This window comes from Leptodactylus fuscus, chromosome 1 (assembly GCF_031893055.1).
Source record: "Leptodactylus fuscus isolate aLepFus1 chromosome 1, aLepFus1.hap2, whole genome shotgun sequence".
Lineage (NCBI taxonomy): Eukaryota > Metazoa > Chordata > Amphibia > Anura > Leptodactylidae > Leptodactylus > Leptodactylus fuscus.
The window spans coordinates 95,356,826-95,361,825 of NC_134265.1; the positions used below are offsets into that span (position 1 = coordinate 95,356,826).

The 5,000-nt window shown below is 52.3% G+C and overlaps 6 non-coding genes across 6 annotated transcripts; all 6 read left to right on the top strand.

The window, feature by feature from the left end:
* The first annotated feature begins 628 nt into the window (after window positions 1-628).
* LOC142190981 (5S ribosomal RNA) lies at window positions 629-747 on the top strand. Its single transcript, XR_012714604.1, has one exon. It is a non-coding gene; the product is annotated as a 5S ribosomal RNA (ribosomal RNA).
* A 714-nt stretch (window positions 748-1,461) lies between these two features.
* LOC142189853 (5S ribosomal RNA) lies at window positions 1,462-1,580 on the top strand. The gene has a single exon (XR_012713803.1). It is a non-coding gene; the product is annotated as a 5S ribosomal RNA (ribosomal RNA).
* Window positions 1,581-2,295: 715 nt separating this feature from the next.
* LOC142190993 (5S ribosomal RNA) lies at window positions 2,296-2,414 on the top strand. The gene has a single exon (XR_012714613.1). It is a non-coding gene; the product is annotated as a 5S ribosomal RNA (ribosomal RNA).
* A 714-nt stretch (window positions 2,415-3,128) lies between these two features.
* On the top strand, window positions 3,129-3,247 carry LOC142190195 (5S ribosomal RNA). The gene has a single exon (XR_012714123.1). It is a non-coding gene; the product is annotated as a 5S ribosomal RNA (ribosomal RNA).
* Window positions 3,248-3,961: 714 nt separating this feature from the next.
* LOC142191004 (5S ribosomal RNA) lies at window positions 3,962-4,080 on the top strand. The gene has a single exon (XR_012714624.1). It is a non-coding gene; the product is annotated as a 5S ribosomal RNA (ribosomal RNA).
* Window positions 4,081-4,794: 714 nt separating this feature from the next.
* LOC142190029 (5S ribosomal RNA) lies at window positions 4,795-4,913 on the top strand. The gene has a single exon (XR_012713968.1). It is a non-coding gene; the product is annotated as a 5S ribosomal RNA (ribosomal RNA).
* The last annotated feature ends 87 nt before the right edge of the window (window positions 4,914-5,000 follow it).

A 5,000-nucleotide genomic window follows, 5' to 3' on the forward strand; every position in this document is an offset into this window, starting at 1 on the left:
TTACATTCGCTTTCTCTCTTGCACTCTTTAGGCCTTGCAAAATCCTAGTATTCTCAGTCTTACCGCTATCACTCTTAGCAGCCGCAGCGGGCGTGGTGGCCACCAGCGTTGTGGCTTTTTACTTTTAATAATAGCAGGCTTCATTTCCATAGTATCTGGGCCTCCCGCCGGGCTGGAAGCCATAGCTAGTAACCTGCAGACCAATTTACAGGGCAACACAGGCTGAACATCTTTGCAGACAACGCGCCCTAAGAAAAGAGAAGCTGACTGAAAAGCAGCTTCGCTTCCAGGCACGGGCAACCATCTCAACTTCTTCCTTAGCCGACTCCTGGACAATGGGCTCTGGTCCAGCTTGCTCTTTCTTTCACCCCCGGGATGGTTTCTTAGCCCTGCGCAGACCTTGCGCCCAGCCCTTTTGAAAGAGGGCGGCTGCGGCCTGTGACTGGTTGCTGAACAACACCTGTGGGTATAAGGGCCGCCCCCAGCTCTTGCACTGCTCCTGTTGGAGTATGAAGTTCCCTTAAGAGAAGGCAAAAAGTGAAGAAAAAGGTCTAGCGTGAAGTAGTGCAAAGGGCTGCCAGCAGCCAGGCTGCAAAGTAGAAGAGGAGTAAGTGAGAAGCCTGTCTCTGCCTACGGCCACACCACCCTGAACACGCCCGATCTCGTCTGATCTCGGAAGCTAAGCAGGGTCGGGCCTGGTTAGTACTTGGATGGGAGACCGCCTGGGAATACCAGGTGCTGTAGGCTTTTGCTTTTCCTCACTTCCACCAGCAGGGGTCACTCTCCTCTATGCCATTTTTACATTCACTTTTTACACTGCACACTTGCTTCTTTTACATTCGCTTTCTCTCTTGCACTCTTTAGGCCTTGCAAAATCCTAGTATTCTCAGTCTTACCGCTATCACTCTTAGCAGCCGCAGCGGGCGTGGTGGCCACCAGCGTTGTGGCTTTTTACTTTTAATAATAGCAGGCTTCATTTCCATAGTATCTGGGCCTCCCGCCGGGCTGGAAGCCATAGCTAGTAACCTGCAGACCAATTTACAGGGCAACACAGGCTGAACATCTTTGCAGACAACGTGCCCTAAGAAAAGAGAAGCTGACTGAAAAGCAGCTTCGCTTCCAGGCACGGGCAACCATCTCAACTTCTTCCTTAGCCGACTCCTGGACAATGGGCTCTGGTCCAGCTTGCTCTTTCTTTCACCCCCGGGATGGTTTCTTAGCCCTGCGCAGACCTTGCGCCCAGCCCTTTTGAAAGAGGGCGGCTGCGGCCTGTGACTGGTTGCTGAACAACACCTGTGGGTATAAGGGCCGCCCCCAGCTCTTGCACTGCTCCTGTTGGAGTATGAATTTCCCTTAAGAGAAGGCAAAAAGTGAAGAAAAAGGTCTAGCGTGAAGTAGTGCAAAGGGCTGCCAGCAGCCAGGCTGCAAAGTAGAAGAGGAGTAAGTGAGAAGCCTGTCTCTGCCTACGGCCACACCACCCTGAACACGCCCGATCTCGTCTGATCTCGGAAGCTAAGCAGGGTCGGGTCTGGTTAGTACTTGGATGGGAGACCGCCTGGGAATACCAGGTGCTGTAGGCTTTTGCTTTTCCTCACTTCCACCAGCAGGGGTCACTCTCCTCTATGCCATTTTTACATTCACTTTTTACACTGCACACTTGCTTCTTTTACATTCGCTTTCTCTCTTGCACTCTTTAGGCCTTGCAAAATCCTAGTATTCTCAGTCTTACCGCTATCACTCTTAGCAGCCGCAGCGGGCGTGGTGGCCACCAGCGTTGTGGCTTTTTACTTTTAATAATAGCAGGCTTCATTTCCATAGTATCTGGGCCTCCCGCCGGGCTGGAAGCCATAGCTAGTAACCTGCAGACCAATTTACAGGGCAACACAGGCTGAACATCTTTGCAGACAACGCGCCCTAAGAAAAGAGAAGCTGACTGAAAAGCAGCTTCGCTTCCAGGCACGGGCAACCATCTCAACTTCTTCCTTAGCCGACTACTGGACAATGGGCTCTGGTCCAGCTTGCTCTTTCTTTCACCCCCGGGATGGTTTCTTAGCCCTGCGCAGACCTTGCGCCCAGCCCTTTTGAAAGAGGGCGGCTGCGGCCTGTGACTGGTTGCTGAACAACACCTGTGGGTATAAGGGCCGCCCCCCAGCTCTTGCACTGCTCCTGTTGGAGTATGAAGTTCCCTTAAGAGAAGGCAAAAAGTGAAGAAGAAGGTCTAGCGTGAAGTAGTGCAAAGGGCTGCCAGCAGCCAGGCTGCAAAGTAGAAGAGGAGTAAGTGAGAGGCCTGTCTCTGCCTACGGCCACACCACCCTGAACACGCCCGATCTCGTCTGATCTCGGAAGCTAAGCAGGGTCGGGCCTGGTTAGTACTTGGATGGGAGACCGCCTGGGAATACCAGGTGCTGTAGGCTTTTGCTTTTCCTCACTTCCACCAGCAGGGGTCACTCTCCTCTATGCCATTTTTACATTCACTTTTTACACTGCACACTTGCTTCTTTTACATTCGCTTTCTCTCTTGCACTCTTTAGGCCTTGCAAAATCCTAGTATTCTCAGTCTTACCGCTATCACTCTTAGCAGCCGCAGCGGGCGTGGTGGCCACCAGCGTTGTGGCTTTTTACTTTTAATAATAGCAGGCTTTATTTCCATAGTATCTGGGCCTCCCGCCGGGCTGGAAGCCATAGCTAGTAACCTGCAGACCAATTTACAGGGCAACACAGGCTGAACATCTTTGCAGACAACGCGCCCTAATAAAAGAGAAGCTGACTGAAAAGCAGCTTCGCTTCCAGGCACGGGCAACCATCTCAACTTCTTCCTTAGCCGACTCCTGGACAATGGGCTCTGGTCCAGCTTGCTCTTTCTTTCACCCCCGGGATGGTTTCTTAGCCCTGCGCAGACCTTGCGCCCAGCCCTTTTGAAAGAGGGCGGCTGCGGCCTGTGACTGGTTGCTGAACAACACCTGTGGGTATAAGGGCCGCCCCCAGCTCTTGCACTGCTCCTGTTGGAGTATGAAGTTCCCTTAAGAGAAGGCAAAAAGTGAAGAAAAAGGTCTAGCGTGAAGTAGTGCAAAGAGCTGCCAGCAGCCAGGCTGCAAAGTAGAAGAGGAGTAAGTGAGAAGTCTGTCTCTGCCTACGGCCACACCACCCTGAACACGCCCGATCTTGTCTGATCTCGGAAGCTAAGCAGCGTCGGGCCTGGTTAGTACTTGGATGGGAGACCGCCTGGGAATACCAGGTGCTGTAGGCTTTTGCTTTTCCTCACTTCCACCAGCAGGGGTCACTCTCCTCTATGCCATTTTTACTTTCACTATTTACACTGCACACTTGCTTCTTTTACATTCGCTTTCTCTCTTGCACTCTTTAGGCCTTGCAAAATCCTAGTATTCTCAGTCTTACCGCTATCACTCTTAGCAGCCGCAGCGGGCGTGGTGGCCACCAGCGTTGTGGCTTTTTACTTTTAATAATAGCAGGCTTCATTTCCATAGTATCTGGGCCTCCCGCCGGGCTGGAAGCCATAGCTAGTAACCTGCAGACCAATTTACAGGGCAACACAGGCTGAACATCTTTGCAGACAACGTGCCCTAAGAAAAGAGAAGCTGACTGAAAAGCAGCTTCGCTTCCAGGCACGGGCAACCATCTCAACTTCTTCCTTAGCCGACTCCTGGACAATGGGCTCTGGTCCAGCTTGCTCTTTCTTTCACCCCCAGGATGGTTTCTTAGCCCTGCGCAGACCTTGCGCCCAGCCCTTTTGAAAGAGGGCGGCTGCGGCCTGTGACTGGTTGCTGAACAACACCTGTGGGTATAAGGGCCGCCCCCAGCTCTTGCACTGCTCCTGTTGGAGTATGAAGTTCCCTTAAGAGAAGGCAAAAAGTGAAGAAAAAGGTCTAGCGTGAAGTAGTGCAAAAGGCTGCCAGCAGCCAGGCTGCAAAGTAGAAGAGGAGTAAGTGAGAAGCCTGTCTCTGCCTACGGCCACACCACCCTGAACACGCCCGATCTCGTCTGATCTCGGAAGCTAAGCAGGGTCGGGCCTGGTTAGTACTTGGATGGGAGACCGCCTGGGAATACCAGGTGCTGTAGGCTTTTGCATTTCCTCACTTCCACCAGCAGGGGTCACTCTCCTCTATGCCATTTTTACATTCACTTTTTACACTGCACACTTGCTTCTTTTACATTCGCTTTCTCTCTTGCACTCTTTAGGCCTTGCAAAATCCTAGTATTCTCAGTCTTACCGCTATCACTCTTAGCAGCCGCAGCGGGCGTGGTGGCCACCAGCGTTGTGGCTTTTTTCTTTTAATAATAGCAGGCTTCATTTCCATAGTATCTGGGCCTCCCGCCGGGCTGGAAGCCATAGCTAGTAACCTGCAGACCAATTTACAGGGCAACACAGGCTGAACATCTTTGCAGACAACGCGCCCTAAGAAAAGAGAAGCTGACTGAAAAGCAGCTTCGCTTCCAGGCACGGGCAACCATCTCAACTTCTTCCTTAGCCGACTACTGGACAATGGGCTCTGGTCCAGCTTGCTCTTTCTTTCACCCCCGGGATGGTTTCTTAGCCCTGCGCAGACCTTGCGCCCAGCCCTTTTGAAAGAGGGCGGCTGCGGCCTGTGACTGGTTGCTGAACAACACCTGTGGGTATAAGGGCCGCCCCCAGCTCTTGCACTGCTCCTGTTGGAGTATGAAGTTCCCTTAAGAGAAGGCAAAAAGTGAAGAAAAAGGTCTAGCGTGAAGTAGTGCAAAGGGCTGCCAGCAGCCAGGCTGCAAAGCAGAAGAGGAGTAAGTGAGAAGCCTGTCTCCGCCTACGGCCACACCACCCTGAACACGCCCGATCTCGTCTGATCTCGTAAGCTAAGCAGGGTCGGGCCTGGTTAGTACTTGGATGGGAGACCGCCTGGGAATACCAGGTGCTGTAGGCTTTTGCTTTTCCTCACTTCCACCAGCAGGGGTCACTCTCCTCTATGCCATTTTTACATTCACTTTTTACACTGCACACTTGCTTCTTT